Source organism: Hippocampus bargibanti, linkage group LG02, assembly GCF_051943395.1.
Source record: "Hippocampus bargibanti isolate YZ-2025 linkage group LG02, ASM5194339v1, whole genome shotgun sequence".
Taxonomy (NCBI): domain Eukaryota; kingdom Metazoa; phylum Chordata; class Actinopteri; order Syngnathiformes; family Syngnathidae; genus Hippocampus; species Hippocampus bargibanti.
In genome coordinates, this window is record NC_142735.1 from 29,360,396 (window position 1) to 29,363,085 (window position 2,690).

Consider the following 2,690-nt stretch of genomic DNA (forward strand, 5'->3'; position numbering starts at 1 on the left):
TGGTGGATGTACGCACAGAGATGCAACCAGAGCACATGTAGAAAAAAAAAAAAACAGAAAACGGCGACGCCACTCCGACTGGGTTGATTGGGGATATTCGGCGCGAGCTTCTACCCACGGCGAGTAGACAACACTCGAACGCAAATATCCCAGCGGTGCCTCCAAAATGTTGCGCTCTCCACTATGGTAAGGGAGATATTGTGTTGTGGGATACACAAGACAAGCAGTGCGATACGTCTTGACTCAACAGTGGTTTACTTCGAATGCCCAGATGTAATGCAAACGTATGCGCAAAAAAAATTCCTGTCCAACGATCTAAATCGGTCCGACACGAAACACTAACCGAAGCAGGCGTTCCTTGTTTAAATAATCATTTTCGATATATATCATTGGTAAACCAATATAACTACGCGAATGTAAACAAAATACGAAATAAGATACTTTACAACCTGTCACACCAGCGGCGTTGGATTTATGCCTCCGGTTAAGTCGACAATGTCAATCAAAGCCGGCAGTCAGCAGGCATTAATGTTGGAGCAGCTTGCGCTTGCAGTCGAGGACAACCTGGAAGTAGATGTCATAGTGAGGGAGTGGAGAGCAGAGCAAAATAATGATTCTCTTCATGCTAGGACTTCACCTTAGAGAGATCCTTGTGTTATCTCTCAAAGCCTTCGTCCATCCCCGAGTTGACAATTCCAGACCACCTCTTATCTGGTCGCTAGACTTCACGTAGGATTAGACTGAGAAGTGCGATTAACTTCATCTTGTCTGTGTCTGCCTGACAGTAGGAGGCAATACAGACGGTTCCGCATGTCCTTCAAGACATAAGGCAAAGTGACTGTACATGTACATGAGTCAGTCAGCAGCACATTGTTGTTTCATAATGTTTTGCCAAGGTCAGCGCAGATGTTTGAAACTTACAATGTGGGCCATGGCAAAAAATGACTTTGACACCAAGTCGTAAGCCAAATTAGTCATGCGCAAACCAATAAATGTGAGATACAATCCACGGACAGACTCAATCTCGCTGTTGATCTCTTCTAAATCGGTAAGGGAAGTGCATTCTGCCACGGAAAAGCAATAAACTAATAGATAGATTTATTGAAAGATCAATCAGTCAAATGTTGACAAAGGCAAACGGGGAGGGGGGGGGGCATCTATCCAGGTAATATTGTTGCGGATATGAAAGGCAGAAGGGGAATAAATTCAATCAAAAAGCAATAACCCCACTCACTAATGGAGCCTGAGAGGGTGGCAAAATAAATACAGCCATGAGTGTGTTTCGACTGACAGCTAGACAAATTAATAACATATGATACACACAGCTGTGATTGACCCCCCACCCCCATCCCCTTTCTCTACCTCCCCTGCAACTACCCACACACTGCGGATTCCTCCATAATCACTCGAGTCGAAGTTTATAAGATATAAAAAGCTGCTGCTGAGAATGACGTGTGATTTGTAGTGAAACAGCAAAGCGGCGAGAAAAAGAAGAGGGCAAGACCTTCCCTTGTGGAAGCGGCGCTCCAGCAGATGGAGAAACGGTGAGGGAGAATGAACCGGAGAGGACCTTGTTGGAGTAAGTGGGGCGATCTGAGCATCCCCTCGCTGCGGGGGATGGCCGCCAGGTTTCTCAGGCACAGGACGGAAATGAGGTGGAAGTGGGAAGAAAGACAATGTTAAAAAATCAACCTTGTAAAATTATTTCAACACATTATTGAAACGAAACACCATTTTACATATATTTTGCACTTAAAAATTTCAGAAATCAATGTTTTTTTTAGAGACGCTATAAAGAAAAACAAGCAAAAAACGGCAAATATTCAATTACTAATCATTGTGCCAAATTTGGGAAATTATGGCGAAATCAGGAAAAAAATTCTGCCTTGCAAAGTCATTTTAAGAAATTATTGTAATGAAACGCTGTTTTACATATCCCAGCACGGACCATGCACTACTTCTTTTACGGTGGTGAAATGGAGTCGGTGACTCCTGACAGTCGTTGTGAGGCTTGTTGTGGCTCAATATGACTTAACATCTAAGGCGCACCGGCGTATAAGGCGCAGTGTAATTTTTTGAAACAAATAAAGACTTTTGGGCAGGCCTTATTCACCAGAAAAAAAAGATAGCTTTCATTCTGTTGGCCTTCAACTCTGGCATTATTGTTGGATCGTTTTGATCGTTCGCCCTTGGTTCATTGCTTCGACGGTTGTTGATGGAAGAGGATGGTTAAGTCATCAGGGAGCTTGGTGTAGAACAGAAAGTTGGTTTAATGTTGGAGGCATTGCGATGTCGGCTTAAGGAGAGAGCATGGCGATAGAGAGAGAGAAAAACTAGAAGGGAGAGCATTTTATACGGCGCGCAGTGTGTGACGCGAAAGGATGTGACGTAATGTAAATGCAACATCATGTAAGGGAAGGCAGGATATGACGTTTCAGGAAGTTCAAAATGTAAACAAAGATTACAGAGCGATGTTTAGAGATGTTTGTATGGCGAATTACCCCAACAACGATTTTGTTGGCTTTTTGGTGATGATTGTCGAAACAGGCTAATTTGCTAATTCAAAGTCTCAGCTGAGCTTCATCTACCAAACTTCTTTCTCCAAAGTGAGAGATAATGTCAGCCTCCACAGATGCCGAGATTTGCTTCTGGTTATTAGCTCTTAAATGCTTTTGGATACGCCTTATTCA

At 43.2% G+C, this 2,690-nt stretch overlaps 1 long non-coding RNA gene across 1 annotated transcript; it reads right to left on the reverse strand.

The window, feature by feature from the left end:
- Positions 1-330: 330 nt before the first annotated feature.
- On the reverse strand, positions 331-2,246 carry LOC148902358 (uncharacterized). The gene is made up of 3 exons (XR_016118012.1): positions 1,505-2,246; positions 638-815; positions 331-564 (listed from the first exon to the last, which is right to left on the reverse strand). It is a non-coding gene; the product is annotated as an uncharacterized LOC148902358 (long non-coding RNA).
- Between the last annotated feature and the right edge of the window lie 444 nt (positions 2,247-2,690).